Here is an 18,648-nt window from a genome sequence, read left to right as displayed (position 1 = left end):
TCATTTTGGACTGTTTTCACTTGTAAAAGGTGCTTCATCTGTGCATTTTTCTCTTTTGATTCAGATGAGATGACTTTTTCACTGAAGAAAAAAGAAACATTATGGATAGAGGACACATATTTTAGCCTAAAGCAATGGTTTAAAGTAAAAAAAAAAACATGATGAATTGAATATTACAAATATGCAGCACTTTGCTTTACAATATGTGAGGTTCTGATATGTTCTGATAATTTACCCTCATGTCAAAGATGTTCATGTCTTTCTTTCTTCAGTAGAAAAGAAATTAAGGTTTTCGAGGAAAACATTCCAGGATTGTTCTTCATATAGTGAACTTCAATGGGAATCAATGGGTTGAAAGTTCAAATACAAGGTCGTGTAGAGCACTTTGAAGCTGTATTGAACCTGCAATTTTGACCTTCAAGCCGCTGATCCCCATTGAAGTCATTGTATGGTTTACTTGTGAATTATTGTGATGTTTTTAATCAGCTGTCTGGACTCTGACGGCACCCATTCACTGCAGAGAATCCACTGATGAATGTAATGCTACATTTCTCAAAATCTGTTCCAATGTCTGTTCCATTTTTGTGTGAACTATTCTATTTGAATTATATAAGGTAGCAGAGTTGGTAAAATGTGTGTCCAAAATTGTTATATTCTAGTAAAAGTTTTATGACAGCAGTAAGACGCAGCTGTGCTCTACAGTGAATATATTCATGGGTGAAAGGGCTGCAGGCCATTTACATTGACTATATTCATAACATATCACAGCATCTTGAATCTAATTGCTTATTAAATGTACAGCAAGCACACAAGTACAGTGATTCTAGTGGCACTACAAATGTCCCAATAAATAAACAAACAGGTGTATTACAACACAATGTACTGTGAGTATGAGTGTGAGTGTATGTATGTGTCTTCTCCATCCTTCTCTTCTGGACTGTGCACTAATGTAGATATGCACGTACTGTATGTCCTCGATGCAGTGATGTATGTGTGTCTGCTGACAGTAGATTTCTGTGGTAGTAATAAAGGTAGCCTGATTCGCAGAATAATTACCATATGCAAATGCTGCTGATTTCAGTGCCAGTCTTTTATAGATGGTTGAGTGGAGCTGTTCATCAGAGAAAGAGAGAGAGAGAGAGAGAGAGAGAGAGAGAGAGAGAGAGAGAGAGAGAGAGAGAGAGAGAGAGAGAGAGATGTCAAGGGAGGTGGCGTTATTTACTTTTTAAACCATTTAGGATGAATGGACACAGAATAGAGTACCACAATGACAATTAGTAATACTTCAAAAAAGATTTAGAACAGATTTTTAACCTATTTTTTAGTCAAGCTTAAGACTTAAAAATAATTTTGCAATGTTTTATGTATTATAATTATTATTATAAATACATTAACATGTTGTGTTCTATATATTATGATTATTATAAATGTAACAGCACAACACAATACAATATTTATTTTTAAAGCACATGTAAAAACAACCAAGGTGCTGTACAAATAATAATAATAATAATATAAACAAACAAAACTAGGTAACTATTTTTATTGATCTTTTTTAATGGTAACATCATTTGATTATTACTTATGGGTACACTAATTGTAGCTTTATTTAATTTACGATAACAAAATAAATTAAAACTACAACTATAAGCTTATTATTATTATTATTAATAATAATAATAAGCATTAATATTACTACTTTTGTTTACACTAATTAGTAGTTTTATTTCTTCATACTATGATTATTATGAATAATAATAATAATACAAACAAACAAAACTACATTATTATTGTTATTATTATTATTATTAATAGTAATATAATTTTATCATTATTTATGTTACACTAATTGTAGTTGTGTGTTTATACTATAATTATAAATATAGTAATAACAAAAACATTAATAATAAAACGACTAGAGTTGTATTATTAATATGCAATAATATGAGTATTATTATTTCTGGTTACACTAATTCTAATGCTATGATTATTATGAATATAATATTAATAATAATAATAATAATAATAATAATAACAACAACGCAAACAATGATGATGATATAAACAAGTAAAACTACTACTACTACTAAAACTAGCATCCTATTACCATAATTAATATTTATCAATAACATTATTTCTGTTACACTAATTGTAGTTTAAGTTGCTCATACTAGGATTATTATGAAAATAACATCAACAACAACAACAATAATAATAGAAACATGTTAAAACTACAACTAGAGTTATATTAACAATATTACTAATTATTATTATTATTGATAATAATATTATTTATGGTTACACTAGTTGTACTTTTTGTTAATACTGTTTCTGAATAATAATAATAATAATAATAATAATAATAATAATAATAATAGTTACACTATTTGTAGTTTTTGTTGTTTATATTGTTTCTGAATAATAATAATCGTAACAATTAATAATAATTATGGTTACACTAGTTTTAGTTTTTATTTCTTTATAGTACATCTGTATAATAATAATAATAATAATAATAATAATAATAATAATAATAATAATAATAATAATAATACAGACCTGGACAATGTCTCATGATTATAAGCAATATATTCAGTTGCATGATGGTACATTCTGAACACTCAAATACTCTCAGACTTACTCAGAATTCAACCCCGCTGCGGTGAGTTTGGTTTGATCCAGTCCCGTAGAGTGGTAAACGGCATGAGGGCTGTTTCAATCCTCATCACTGAGCTGTTAATTAAAACTCCCTGATATACTGACCAGCGCTCCATGTCTCCCTCCTGACAGGAGCCTCCTCCCCCTCTCCATTTCCATGAATTAGGAAGAGAAGATCATTTTGATTCTTTTGTCCTATTCAGGAACACAAAGTGCCAAATGTGAATACCACAGAATTGGGAAATGCAAAAGCAAGGGAATCTTTTTACTCTAACATTTCGAAGCTTTATGCGTGGATGTATTCAGACAGGACAGGTTGGACTCAGAACGGTGTACCCTTGAGCTTGAGCAGCACGACTTCAGCACTCTGCAAATCTCTCTCATTTTCAAAGTCTCTTTTTGTCTCGTACTCCCTGGAACAGAGAGGGTTATTGCAAGTGTTGCCAAAGGTTGCGTGACAGATGCCAATGTCGCCCACCGTGACAAACATGTCACACTCTGAATGCCTTTTCCTGTCCCCTGATAGAGCAGCTCTCACCTCTCATAGAGGCAGACTGCACAAACTCAATCACGCATCACATTCTTCCGCTTCCCTCATCAGTCTCTCCTCCTTTCTGTCTATATCTCCTCATCTTTTTATTTCTGTTACCTCTTCTATTTCTCTTCTTTAACTGCCCTCTAGACATGCTCCTGCTCAGATGAGGAAGATTTCTCATGAGGGACCTTATTAAAAAAGGCCTAGGTCTCTTCTGCTGAGAGGTTCAAGCGCAGCTAGCCAAGCATGCAAAGCCAATAGAGAAAAGCACAAATGCCAGACAACACTTTGCAAATGATAGTCGGCAGTAATATAACATAGAGCACAAACAAAGAAAATAGAGAGATGTCAGGAGAGCTGAAGTATATGAACAAGCATGTGTGTTCCTGTTTCTAATTAATTTATATTTGAATCAGCATTTGTATTGAAAAATACATATTTTGTTTGTAATTTAAAAGGGACAATTCACCAAAAATGAAAAACTGTCATTTGCTCACCATTAGGTTGTTCCAAACCCGTATGTCTTTCTTTATTCTATCCTCAATATCCTCAATATCCTGCAACAAATATGACTGAAAGATCAGTAAGATACATTTTTGCAGATTAGTGTCAATAGATGGTCTTTTTCTGAAAGTCATAGTATGTTTTCATTTACAATTTACTCTAAAAGATCAATGAATATTTCATTCCTCATGTGACACTTTTCAGAAGCTTCATGCACATTTACATTTATCAATTTTAAATGGATTTATGTCCAAAAAATGACTTGCATCTTATACAAATAAAAAGTTGTTGCATGATTATTGCACGTTAGAAAATAAGAAAAAAAAAAAAATCACACTTTTACATAAATCTAAATTGGATAAGCCCAAATGAGTCACACTTTCCACAGATCATTTACTTCATATGAAAAAATACTATCATTCCAGCTCCTATGTTGCTCAAAATAAGACAAATTTACAGTGAAGCAAAATATTAATAGTAACAATAACATATCTAAATATCCATAATATAATATAATATAATGCTGTTTTAGTATCACTCAGATTAAATTTAATTTCACATAAAGTTTGTGATTTTTTTGTTTTTGTCATTTTTATTAGTTCTATTTACTTTAAATTATTTTTAGTTGTAGTTATTTTAGTACATTATTAAACTATTGAAAATGAGAAATGTTCCCTTAGTGTATATATATATATATATATAATATATACAGTCAAACCAAAATTTATGCAGACACCTTCAAAATTTCTCACATTATCAGTTTATTCATTATAGTTTAGCAAATGGTAATAAAATATGACAAGAACTCAGAGATAACCTGTCATAACAAATGTGTCTTGATTAAAAGGTATGTAACAAACATGCACTCTTAGAAAAAAAGGTTCAATGGGGTTCTATATAGAACCTTTTTCCCCTAAAGGGTTCTTTTGATTGAACCCTTAAAAAGGGTTCTATATGGAACCTTTTGAGGGTTCCAAATATGTAGCACCTAATAGAACCCTTTAAGGTTCTATATAGAACCTTTTCTTCTAAGAGTGTGGTCAGGTCAAAATTTCAAATCAAATTTTTTGTCCCAAATTTGTATCGATTTTACTGCTAGTCCACTGTATTTGAATATTTGAGTATAATATGTCACAGTTTACTTTATTTTAGTTTGTCCTGCACCCACTAGTAAAAAAAAATATTTAAAAAATTATATTTGGTGTCTGAACAATTTTTGGTTTGACTATAACATCTGATGTTTTCTGCTCTTACTGTAAGTGCACTAAATAAGCCAGAACTGGCACTAGTGGTTCATAAAACTGTTTGTGCATTAATGAGTAAGGTGAACTGTTTTTGATGAGTCACTTCCATAAAAATTGTTCATTACCTACAAATGATGGATGACTCCTTTCCATAGGTCACGATGCACAAGTCTGTCATAGCTGTTGTCCTACAATGCAAGTAAGAAGCACAAAGGTGAAGAACAGATAAAGAAAGAAAGATAACGACACAGATAGAGAAAGAGACAAAGATCGAGGAGTAGCGGAAGTTTGCTCTTGTGTCTGCTCTTGAAGAGGATGTGTCGCATTTGACAGCCTGCCGCAGAGAGCGTGAGCTCATCTCTCCTGACAGCCCGGTGTTCCCGTCCTCTTCCTCAGGTGCTACAGATGGAAAGCCTGAAAGAACGGAGACGACTTACAAGACAGTTTGGAAGGGAGCATCAATATTTCATCACAACTGCGTTTACACTCGCAAACAAACAAAAAAGATTGCATGTGGAACTTTCCTGCGGCGCTCCCTCCTCTCCGTCTTTGTGAGCTTCTCTTTCTTGTCTGAACATTTGCTTTCAGACAGGTATGGGATTTTGAATAAAAACTGATAACAGGTCATGTTGTTTTTCCTTTTGTTTTGTATGAAGTTTCAGCAAGCAGTAGTAAAAGTATGTCGTGGAAATAAAATAAATATATACGCCTATAAAAATAGAGTGATTTATGGTGCTTTCACAGTGTAGTCTGCAAGAGAATGCACCTCGTAATAAAAAAAGAATTGTTGTAAATCTTCCTAACTTTGATTACATCATTTGAAATTCATTTCTCATTTACAAACATGTGATCTTAAATTTAGCCCCAAACAATCCTTTACCATGGTATCTATGAGAAATCAAAATTTCAAACATTTATTTTCCTGGATTTATCCCAAATTTGCTGAAATGATTTTCTTTTTTAGTTCACATCACCAATTCCAGATTTGTTGGCTTTGAATATGATTTTTACTCATAATTATGTCAGATAATTTAAGTAAAATGCATTGCAAACAGCTGAATGTTGAAAAGGTGTCAACAAACCCTGCAGCCTGTAAGACCAGTTTAAACCGGTTAAGACCAGCAAAGCTGGCTGAAAGAGATCCAGCAATAATTTAAGTGAATTTAGTATTTTATTTTGGTATGAACTAATGGTAAACGTTAAAAGCTGTCTCTGTTGTGCCACATACTAGTCTACACCACTTTACGTTGCAGTATTAGTCATTTGAATAAGTATGCCATCTAATAGCATGTTACCCGTCCACATTTGCCGTTTCATTCATTGATATTCATTACAGGACAAAAGGCAAGCATGAAGTAAATACATGTGATCAGTCAGCGCTTTACTTATTCACTTCTCATGGGATCATAACCTGCGCACACAGGCCCAGAGCCTTGAGGCTGTTCTATTAGAAGAGACACGCCATCACGTCTCCAACTGCGAGTCTGATAAATATCCCCGCTGACTTCTGAAGACATCATCTCTCTTTTTTTAATGATAATCAAGCAAATGCACTTCCCTGCTCAGGATGAGCAGCCAGGGTCTATCTGAGCGAGCACCGACTGAACAAACTCCCCGGCGACACGTTGTCACGAACGCACGCTTTCCTTAAGTTGCCACGAAAATCTTTCTTTGAATCCGTGTTTGTTTGGCTTTGAATTTGCTCCGGCGTTTATCACAGAGATACGGAGAGGAGCGGGGAGGGGAGACGGCGGAATCTTAAAACCGCAACGTTGAAGCCGTGATCCCCAACAGTCTGTTGCTGAAGAAAGACATCGAGGCCCGTCGGAGAGGAATTAGGAGAATGTATAAACGAGTTGTTTGTTGCCTGTGTTTTGGAGCGTTCCGCTCCGCTTTCGTCGTAAGGCTTTGAAGGTGGTGAACGTCTTTTTGAAGAGTGAAATCGAGTGTGTTTGTTTTACATTCGGTTGAGGTGTCTGTGTCGCGTGGGCTTCAGATCCCTCCTGGTGCGTGTGTGTGAACCTGTAAGAAAATGTGCACAATCACACATTTTTCCGCATACAAACTACACAACAACATCTACACTACTTTCTTGCAGACTTTCTAACTCTCAGAAAACATCATGTTAAATCTTCAGAAACCTTAAAGGTATGGTTCACCCAAAGATGAAAATACTGTCTTTATTTACTCACCTTTATGTCATTCCAAATCTGTATGGCTTTTCTTCTATTGTGCAACACAAGGAAAAATTTTGCAGAACGTTTGAGTGGCTGTTTTACATAAAATGAAAGAGGATGGTGATTGTAAATGCAAATAGAAAAAAAAAACACTATAAAAGTAGTATGTAGGAAATATGCCCAATCACACATTATTCTACCTACAGCTTTACTACTTTTATGCAGACTACTTTTTTGTGCGTTAACATTCACAAAATGTAATGTTTAATCTTCTGACATCTTAAAGCGAACCCAAGTTATTAAGACTTGTATGGCTTAATATAACATTAATAATATCTCTTACTAAAATATGTAGTAGAAAACCCAAGAAAGATTTAGTTTTTTTTAAAAATCCAAAAATCCAATGTTTTATACGTATTTTGGACTACGGGGATGCCATTATTTAGACTCGCTACCTGGCGCTAACTGTTGCAATTTTTACCGCAACACAACTCGGAAAATAAAATACTGATATGATGACCACAACTACTGAAACAGCTTACAGGTGGCGATGGATATAAGCATAGTTTGTAAGCTCTTTTAGTATCTGTGGTCTACTAAAAGCCTCAAAGGCATCAGGCAGAAGTGGAAAGAACAAAGACGCTGGTCTTTAGGAAGTTTTATTTGTCCACAGGCAACTTCCCATTCTTTTCTCCTCTTCTTATTGCTAGGAAAGCAGCAAAGACTTACATTGCTTCTCTTGTTGAACTTAAACTGAAAATTACAACCCAAAGACGCACATTGTGGCGTCGCATCACTGTTTTATTTTCCAAGTTGTGTATTCTGAGTTGTGTTGCAGTAAAAGTAGCAACAGGTATGTCATCAAAATAACGGTGCTTCCCATTGTCCAAAATATGTATAAAACAATGTGGATTTTTTAAATAACAAATATTTAATGGGTTTTCTACTACATATTTCAGTAATATTGAGCAATATAAGTCCTAATACCCGGGGTTCCCTTTAAGAATAGTTCACTTAAAAATGAAAATATTGTCATTATTTACTTACCTTAATGTCGTTTTTAATCCGTATGGCTGTTTTCTTCTGTTGAGCACAAAGGAGAAATTTTGCAGAATGCCTGAGCTGCTGTTTTTCATTTACATGCAATGAAAATAGATGATTTTAAACACTGAATAAGGGAAAAAAGTAGTGAACCTGTAAGAAAATGTGCACAATCACATATTATTCCACCTACAAACCACACAACAACATCTTTAATACTATAATTCTTGACAAAATTGACAAAATAATTACTTTTTAACCTTACATTTCACAAAACATCATATTTAATCTTCAGAAAGCTTAAAGGTATAGTTCACTCAAAATGATAAATTCTGTCATCATATACATACCGTGCTGACATTGCAAAACTTCTTCCGTGGAGTATAAAAGAAGAATTTTAGCAGAATGTCTGAGCTGCTGTTTTTGCATTTGCATACAAAGAAAGTGGACATTGGTTTTAAATACCAAATACCTACAGAAAAAAAGAACCATAAAGGTAGAGAACCTGTAAGAAAATATGCACAATTACAAATGATTTCAGTACACAACATCACTACTTTCTAACTCTCACATTTGTGAAAAAAATAAATAAATAAATAAATAAATAAATAAATAAATAAAATTACTCACCTTTTCATGTGGATCACAAAAGGAAATCCCAAAATTTGCAGAACATCTGAGGCATTGCTTTCCATAAAATAAAAAGACATTTTAAATTCTTAAGCACCAAAAAAAGTGAAGCGCCATGAAAGTGACGCATACATATATTACAAGTTTTACGAAGCCATATGATAGATAAATAGGTGAGCTAATGACGACAGTACTTTCATTTTAGGATGAACTAATACCTTAATATCAAGTACAATTACATATTTGCCAATGCAAGACACACACACACACACACACACACCTTACTCTGAGTGGCGAAGCTCAGTTTTGCTGAGGTTGCAGATGCAAATGCAGAAACTGTCAAGTGCCACAAAACTCACATATACATCAACATCATCTCTCAATCTTTAATTATCTCTCTTTCTCACACACGCCCATTTTCTGCACTAACACAGTACTTCCCATCATTATGTTGTGTCAGATAGGGAAAACACAGCATTTAAATGCCTGGCCCTCTGTCTTTAGTCTTTCAATGTCAAAGAGATGATTTACCTCAAAATCAAAATACTATCATCATAGCATACGAGTACAACATAAGGGTGAGTAAATCATGTCAAGATGTTAATTTTTGGGTGAACTAATCCTTCAAATCCGGGCCCCAGAGATGGACGTCTTAAACATAATCTGTAGCTTTGTTTCCCCCGGCCACACCTGACTTCTTGCTTCCTGTTGAGTGAAATCAAGACAGGAAGTCAGGCGGGAATGTCCCGCTCTGATCTCTCAACACTCAACTGGCGCTTTTCCAAAATTCAAAACGATCCTTTCCTCCCTTGTCTTTAGATGCTGGAAAATGTGGATTTTGAAGGAGCCGAAGCGGTCTTGCTTTTATTTATCCAGACCTTATGAAGATCTTTACTAATGATTGAAAGTAGACAAGGAGAAGGAGATCATTTTTAAGAGCTGGGACTAGAGCCAAATAGCTACATCAAGCCGTTTAACAGCCATTCAAACTAACGCCAAAGTCACGCGGGTCTTAGAAACTCTATCGAGAACATTAATCTGCAGACTGAAGGAGAAACGGACGACCAACGCGTGTTGAAGAGGGACAGGCTATATATTCGTCATATATCTACTCGTCCCTTTCATCCAGTGGTGTAAAGTATTTGAGTAAATGGACTTCGTTACTGTACTTAAGTATTTTTTTGGCTACTTTTTACTTGTACTGAGTATCAAAAATATAAGCAACTTTTACTCTCTACTCGACTACATTTTTTATGTAATATATGTACTCTTTACTCCACTACATTTGAACGTACACTTACCGTTACTCATTACATTGTGATTGTGCGCGACAAGTCGGCATCTTTTTCTGCTATGGGTAATTTCTTGAGCGGAAGAGGCGATATCGCCATCTGCAGGGTGCTGAAGGTACTGGATGCTATTTACCTATGTGCTAAATGAGACTACTCCACATGAACGTGAACAGAATCTCTGTGCGGAATTCAAAATCCCCATGTGAGTAATGTTATAATGTACAGTAATGATGCTATGCGTTTTCTTTTAAAGTTTCTTTCAGAGACTTTATGCCCTTTTCCATCAGCAAAAGTGAATATTTGTATGCCATCAAGGCATCGTGAATTGTCAGATGAAATAATGGATTTTACTTTTTTTTTTGTCCATTGTTGACTGAAAATACCTTACTTGTGCCTTTTTTGAACATTTGAGTTTGACTGAGACTGACTTGTTCTGCCATTTTGAAACATTAAGGTGTTCAATTTCATTTCTATATTAGGATATAAATAAATTCTCACAAATAAATGGTTTCTCGTTATACACATTTCTTTGTGTTCTTTGAGCCTACATTCAGTACGAGTAAAATACTTAAGTTCTTTTAAAATTGGATACTTTAAGACTTTTACTCAAGTCTTATTGGAATTGGTGACTTGTAACTTGTAACGGAGTAATTTTTACTGTAAGGTATCTGTACTTTTACTCAAGTATGGTTTTCGGGTACTCTTTACACCTCTGCTTTCATCTCACGGCCATTGAAACAGCCATCTCTGAGCTTTTCTCTGTGTTAATCCTCCTCACGCTGCCCGTATGCCCGCTGCCCCTCGTCTAACCCCCCGTCCACGGCACTTTGATGGTTCTCCAACTCAGTCTCTCATGCACAGAGTTCTACAGCCTGGATCTGACTCATCGTCCCTCTGTACAATCTGTCTGCTCCTGCCATCCCTCCATCCCTCTTCCGGCTCACGATTTTTTTTTTATACGGCTTTTATCTGCTTTCTTTCTTTCAGCCACATTATTTCCCCATTTAGTGGGCCTGCATGCTGGCCATCATTGGGGACGGGGTGTGTGCGTATGTGTGTGTTGGCCAGGCAGCTGCAAAAGGCGTCAGCTCAGAGAGCTGACAAGATGTGACAGCTCTGGATATCTCTCACTGGCACTGACAGTTGACAGATGGATACCACTCACACACTGTAAGGAATAAAAGAGAGAGAGACAGAGAGAGAGACAGACAGAAGCCCTGAGGTTGATTCTCTAGCATTACTCTCTGTTCATAGGGCCAATGTTTGATTGAGTGCTGCAGAGAATAATAAACCTTCTCTAGCTAATACTGTGCCCGAGCTTCTTTCTTATTCTCTCTATCTCGTCTCTATCAGACCCTCTTTTTTTATATTGCTAGAATGACACGCACACACTTGTACAGAATATAATAAACATTGCACTGTACGTCAAAATAAAATAAAGCAGAATTTATGAGGGAACATATAATTCGCGGTACCTTACAAAAAATATTCAATTTATTATTTAAAAAGTCTCGAAAATGAAAAAAAGTTTTCAAACTCTACAAGGAAATGTGGAACTTGAGGGTTAAAGGAGTAGTTCACCCAAAAATGACAATTCTGTCATAATTTACTCTTCTGCATTATTTACGCTCATGTTGTTCTAAACCGTTATTATTCTTTGCAAGAATCTTACTGCAAGTTCAGTGTAATAACATTAATTCAAAACATGAAAATGTACAAAATGAACAACAGACAACACTTTCATAGCATTTTTAAATCTAGGTATATTTGTAGCAATAGCCAAAAACACATTGTGTGGGTCAAAATGATAAATTTTTTTCTTTTATGCCAAAAATCATTAGATATTATGTAAAGATCATGTTCCATGAAGATATTTTGTAAATTTCCTACCATAAATATATTAAAACTTAAATTTTGATTAGTAATATGCATTGCTAAGAACTTCATTTGGACCAGGCAGTTTGTTTAAAGGCAATTTTCCCAATATTTTTATTTTTTTTTTTCAGCCTCAGATTTTCAAACTGTTGTATCTCAGCCAAATATTGTCCCATCCAAACAAATCATAAATCAATGAAAATCTTATTTATTCAGCTTTCAGATGGTTTTGTTTTGTCCAGGGTTACATACTAATACTTTTTACCATTTCTAGTTTTATAAATTGAATTTATGGTCTAACAGGAATTAACAATAAACAATAGGAAATTTACATGAACCGATATTAATAGTTGCTAAAAATACACAGCAATCCATAATTCTGCTTTATGTCTTTATAAATTATAAGGGTTTCTTTGCCAGTCTGTATGTGGGTTGGGACTGTATCTAACAGCTGAAAAATGGAAATGTGACAGTAACTGAAATTCCCATTTAACCATGCCACTGTAAGCTGTTTTGGCTTCACTCTTTATGTCATGGAACAATAAAGAAATTATAAATAAAGTCGGTTTCATAACATGAATTGAAACATAAAACAATTATTTTATAAAACATAAACTGTAAAAAAACACAAAGGAGAGCCTAGATACTATTTGTCATATGTTTGTTTTGTCAACATGTCGAAATCCAGCAACTTCGATTAAGAAATAAACTTTTACCAGTAGATCTCTGATAAGAAATATTTACCTGGATTGGTACATGTTAAACTCTTGAGAATTACTTTATCGCAGCTTCCATTGACATTTCATACTCACTACTAGTTCCTGTAGTTTTGAAAGCTATGAGAGACGCGTTTGTACAGTAGACTCTCCATACGCTAGCACGCGAAACTCGCGCGCAAAAACAAACGTCATTGCACACTTCCGGCAGAAAAAAACAGGTAGCAAAGCTTCGCGTCGCATCTCCCAATTTCGCGACTTCAAATTAAGAGTTTCATTGGACAAACGAGGAGTTACGTTGCCTGAGCAGGTAAGCCTTCTTTTAGTAGAACTAGCCCAAATGGTCCGTGTACGTTTTATTCATTTGATTTTTGGACAATATTTGGCTGAGATACAACTATTTGAATATCTGGAATCTGCAAAAAAATCGAAATATTAAAAAAAAAAATCGGCTTTAAAGTTGTCAAAATGAAGTTTCTTAGCAATGCATAGCCTATTACTAATTTAAAAAAATTAAGGTTTAATATTTGATATGAAATTTACAAAATATCATCATGGAATGATCTTTACTTAATATCCGAATGATTTTTGTCCCATACAAAGTATTTTTGGCTATTTCTACAAATATACCGTTCTACTTAAGACTGCTTTTGTGGTCCAGGGTGACAAATAATATTAAAGCATCAGGTTTTGTCCTACGCTGTGAAATTTGTAAAAACAAATTTGTGAAGAGTTTATAAAATTATGCTAAAAGTCAAGTGTACTGCAGTTTCTTTCTGTTTCAGCTAATATTTTCTCTGCACTGCCATCTTTGATTTCAAAGAAAACATGCTTCTTGAATGCAGTGAGTTGTACAGCGGCAAAGAAAATTATACAGTAAAATATAAATTCACTACTTAACATAAAGTAGACAAAAACTATTGTGCTTTTGCTAACCCCAAGGATGTTAACATGCTTAACAAATCAGCAAACCGTTGTAGTCCTGTAGCAGTTTACATGAAAAATGCTAATTCTATACAAATTGAGCAGCCTTTTAAGGAAAATAATTTTACAAATGAAAACACGGCACAATAGTTGATTCTGTAATCATGCTCTTCTTTAATTTTCTAGCCCTTTTGTTTTTCCTGTCGGTCTCTGTGAGCTTGACACAGTCAAATATGTGATCTAATGCAGGGGAAAGGCAACATTCTGATTGGTTAATGCCCTTAAAACAACATATTTCATTGGCACACAACAGATGTCCTTATGGCAACATGATTGTATTCTCACATATGACATGAGTGACAAATTTTGGCTATGTGTGTGGTAGGTTTGGCTCATCTGCTTGCTCGCAGACTCTTACAAAAATCTCCCTCTCTCACACTCTCTCTCGCTCTCTCTCTGATTTAAATGAGGCACTGTTTCAATGTTAGCTCGGAGCCATTGAGCCAAAGACATATTGCCATCAAACGCTGCCATCACTGGCCTGTCACCCCCTGTCTGTCAACTGTTACTTAGCAACAGCAGAACACGAGAGAGAGGCTAATTTGAGCCATCCTGAATCCATCTGCTTCTGATTTCAGCTGCAAAAAAACATTACTTCCACCCCAGTCAGTGGTCATAGTCATCGCAGAGATGTGCTGAGGAGCGTTAACACGCCAGTGAACAGAGATGGGTTTTTTAAGGCTGTGGTAAAGGCTAACAGTTTAACAGAGAGTTAAACGAGAAAGAGACACATTGGAGACGGGGAGGATCAGATAACGAGAATAAATGAAGAGTAGAGAGAGGATGTGAGGCGAGATAAAAGAAGAAAACAAAAAGGAACGGATGATAATTAGAGAAAATTGATTTTGGAAAATCGTCCAATGAGGGAGATCTATCGGCCCTATTACTATGCAAAGAGAAGAACAGGAAAATAATGGTACAAGCATTTGCGAAAAAAGAGATAACAGCAGAAAAAAAGAAAAAAGGGGGTTTCTGTTTTACCAAAGAGCTCCATTTTCTTTCCTCCAGCAGGCTCACAGTGTGGATGAATGCCAGAGAATCTGCCCCATGGGCCCGGCAGTCTGTCGCTCTGCTCCAGATAGTGGGAGAAGGGAGCTGTGCTAAACTACACTGATCTACACCGCCCTACGCTGCTCTAAACAACTCCACGCTGCTCTTCGCCGCTTTACATCTTTCTGTGCTGCTGAACACCAATCAAAAATGGTCTGTATATCACTCTGTACTATTCCCTGAAACCTATACTTCTCTATGCGCTCCATCCTGCTCTAAATCACTCCGTACAGCTCTGTGTTACTCTACACAGCTGTACATGTGACTCTTCTGGCTGGAGAGATGCCTGGATTATTGAGATGTCGTGTTTGGGGAAATTAGGCACTTTTTGGGCCTAATCCCCCTTTAAGATGTTGGTCATGCTGTTCATGCAATCTATGAACATTTCAAGAACATGTTAAAGGGATAGTTCACCCTAAAATGAAAATGCTGTCAGCATTTAATCACGCTCACAGCACTTGAAATCTGTTTTCGGGAATACAAAATGGATTATTTTATGGCTTGCGAGCTGTATTCCAAGCCTTCTTTTCAAACTTTTCAGCCTTAAACATGATGATCCCCATTCCTAAAACATAAAGGCAGCTATAAATTTTATGCTTAAGAAAACATTGATACAAAAAAAAAACAAAAAAAAAAACATTTTGGCGTTCAAGCACGTAGCGCTGAAACCCTATTGTAATTGTTAGAATGGTCATAGAGAGACTTGAAACTTGGAGGGATGGTAGTACTCACACCATGAAATCTCAGAACTCCTAAACGTCAGTTGCAGGCTCAAGCGTCTTATGTCATTGAAATCCTTGGCTCACGTCAGACAAAATGCATGCCTCAGATACAATCGTGAGCCTGACGAAATTTTCAGGTATTTCGCATTTTCTGAAAAACGTACTTTTGCGAACTAGTCCTAGGTTTTTCAGCCAATCAGAAGCAAACCAGAAAAGATTTTCTGGAGAGTAAATATCAATAATTATCAAAAAACGTTGAACTTTCGACTCGCCATCGCAAAGGGACGCCAAGGCGTTCGAAAGGGGCAGGGCCACTGTTAGTAAAATATCTATAACTCTTCAACGGAATAAGCTATCTTAATGGAACATGGAATTTGCAGATCGCAAAAAAACATGGCTGCAATTAGTTGAAGTTAAGCGTCTATTAGACAAGGTTAACAGAGGCCGATTGGAACGAAACTTGGTGGGCCTGTTTGACTCATTGCCCTAAAGGTCTGAGAGAAAATTGAAACAAATCGGCCACTGGGGGGCGATAGCGCATTTTTCTAGGGCGTAGATGATTGTACATTGTGTGGTTTTCGCACATACATGCAATATTCATATCATATGACAGAACTTCTCATTCAGGACAACTTTGCCTCTAGAACTACTGCTGTTGTTTGTTAAAAGATTGAGTCAAAAACCTACTTTTGCAAACTAGTCCTACATTTTTTGCTCAATCTGGAAAAAAACACTGCAGTACAATTCTTTGGACTCTCTAGATCAATAATTATTAAAAAAAAGTTGAATTTTACCCTTTTGGGAAGCTAAAAACAGGGTTGTTTAGAAAAGGGGCCTGTAAGAATTTATCCCAAATCCTATAAAGCCTACAGGAAAACTCAAAACTTCACAAAGCCGGGTGAGCACATGCGACAGGTGATTTTAAACAAGCATGCAAAGTCTTAAGGAGATCGGGACCACAGCTGGTGCTATAACAGTCATAAACGTTAAAAAACACACCATATTTCTATGGCAAATTACCTGTATTTGCCAAAAAAGCTTTTTTTTTGCTAAACAATATGTCTTTTTTCATATTTGCTTATATGCCTTAAAGTGCTTGAACCCCCGGTAATCACGGCTTTCAGCTATATTATAAATATATTATTTTCTTTTCTCTTGTTTTACTTTAAACAACATTGAGTACTGGTGAAAATCTGAAGAAATTTTTTTTTTTTAAATATTTAATAATAGTAGTAGTAGTAGTAATATTTTAAAATGTTCTTAGTATATATATATATACACACACACACACACACAATTTTAAAATATTACATTATAATTATTATAATAAAATAAAAAATTAAACATATATTGATTTTTTAATTATTATTTAAATTACTATCTACCAAGTACTATTAAAAACTTTAACTCTCTTTTTTCCATAAAACTATGGTGTCAATAGAACAAAATACATGTGATTAATCAAATTATTTTCAAACATTATCTAGAATAAAATGGTGATAATATCATAATATCATATTTTGGCCATTCCCCCCCCCCCAAAAAAGGTAAAACAACGATGTTGGATGATTCTGAAGTTGGAGGAGAAAATGAAATAGAGCTTTTTGCCCTACCCTGCCTTTTAGAACCGAAGCACACAGATGAAGAACTATGCATGACCTTTCCAACGTGATTGCAGAGCTAATGCAAGACAAGCATTTGTGGTTAAAAAGTATATACTTTTTTTTTTTTTTTTAGAAAATGGCTGATCGTTTTGCTAGGTAAGTCTCTTATTCCTCAACTGGGATTGAAGTCCCTTGAAGTTGCATTGAAACTGCAATTTGGACCTTTAACCCGTTGGCCACCATATGGAAAAAAATCCTGGAATGTTTTCCTCAAAAACCTTAAATAATTTATTTTATACTAAACAATGTCAAGATGTCCATTGTTAAATATATCAGACCATGTTAACACTACTAAGATGCCTTGAGTTTGAGGTTTTGAGTAAAACTTTTAGGGTTTGTCTATGTAGTGATGGTTCTAACAGACGTTCATGTGTGTAGATGGCAGAATAAAGGTGGGCTGTGTTGCTAAGCGATCAGAGAGTTTTGACAGGTGGGGTCCTCAGGAGGTGGCGGCGTTGTTTGATAACTTCAGTCATTCCACTCAGCCTCAGGGCGACAAACCGCCGGAGATACGAATCGCTGAGCGCAGGGTTAATATCATGTCTGCTTTAGATTATGAAGACATCCAGAGGCACAGAGGAAGAGGAGGAGATCCGCCGTAAAGGAAATTAGAGATTGACACATGACAATGACCTTACAGGCCCATGCGGAGATATCATCGCATCTTCAGTTGGTATAGTAGGGCATGGATTATGATTCTGCTTGACGGAGTTTTTGATTTACTCTCTCTCTCTCTCTAAATATATATTCCTGTCTCTCTTTTTATTTCCGTCTCTCTCGCTCTCTACTAATCACACAGGTGACACTCTGATAAAATTCAGCTCACAGTGCTGGAGGCAACATAGCAACACATGCTCTCATACACACACATACGCCCGAGACTCTGTTTGTTCCTGGGGTAGATCTCATTGTTAAATACATCTCTTTGTTACCTCATAACTCAACTCCCTCGTGCCTTGCTGGAAGTTAATTAACATGAATGAATACGTCAAGCACGAATATTCACAGCCTCAATTATGCAGCTAATACCTCTACAAAAAAAAACTAAATTTCAAGGAAGTTTTTAATCAAAGACTAACATTGTTAAATAAAGTCGCTATTTTTGTTTTCTCTGCGCACAAAAAGTATTTTCATAGCTTCGTAAAATTACGGTTGAACCACTGACGTCAAATGGACTAATATAACAATGTCCTTACTGCCTTTCTTGGCCTTGAACGTGGTATTTGCTGTCTATGCAGGGTGAGAAAGCTCTCGGATTTCATCAAAAATATCTTAATTTGTGTTCCAAAGAAGAATGAAGGTCTTACGGGTTTGGAAAGACATGAAGGTGAATAATTAATGACAGGATTTTCATATTTGGGTGAACTATCCCTTTAAATCAGTATGATATGTGATGGTTTTAGAAGTTTTTAAAGCTACCCATTTAGTTGCATGGAAAAGTAGAAAAAGACAAAATAGAACAACATGAAGTTGAGTAAAATGCCAGAATTTTCATTTTTGAGTCTATCCCTATAAGCCCCACTCTCTTCTGACTGAACGGGAGGTAAAAAGGAGAG

This window comes from Garra rufa, chromosome 17 (genome assembly GCF_049309525.1).
Source record: "Garra rufa chromosome 17, GarRuf1.0, whole genome shotgun sequence".
Classification (NCBI taxonomy): Eukaryota; Metazoa; Chordata; class Actinopteri; order Cypriniformes; family Cyprinidae; genus Garra; species Garra rufa.
Note: the sequence above shows the minus strand (reverse complement) of the source record.